We start from the raw sequence: 432 nt of genomic DNA, 5'->3' as shown, positions 1-432 counted from the left end.
TTGGACCATATGATGGTATTTGCTTGTAGTAGCTCAATGATCCATATTTGAATTGAATGGACAATCTAAGTTTCGAGTTGGAGACATTGATTTTCAAAACTTGCACTTTTTTTGCGTGCAAAACAAACCAATTCTCGGCCATGATATCATAGTCGGCCGTACAAGAGCAGAATATAATTTCAGGCGCCAAAAGCTTTCAAACTTCCCGCTCACATCGAAATATCTCGCGCCCGAAAGTTTAGCCCTGCAATATTCCTATTTTACCCCCCTGCCACATGAACGGAAAAGGGCTGCTTTGGTAACTCCATTGTTTCCCCCTCTTTGCCCCCAACGTTCTTCCCCAGAGCCCCTCCCCTCCCCCCCCCCAACCACGGCAAGCCGCCAAATCTAGTCCTCCGCCGCAGCGTGGACCTCACACCCCGACGGATCTAC

The sequence above is a fragment of the Triticum aestivum genome, chromosome 2D (genome assembly GCF_018294505.1).
Source record: "Triticum aestivum cultivar Chinese Spring chromosome 2D, IWGSC CS RefSeq v2.1, whole genome shotgun sequence".
Classification (NCBI taxonomy): Eukaryota; Viridiplantae; Streptophyta; class Magnoliopsida; order Poales; family Poaceae; genus Triticum; species Triticum aestivum.
The sequence above is the reverse complement of the archived record's forward strand: the minus strand, read 5'-3'. Positions refer to the sequence as shown.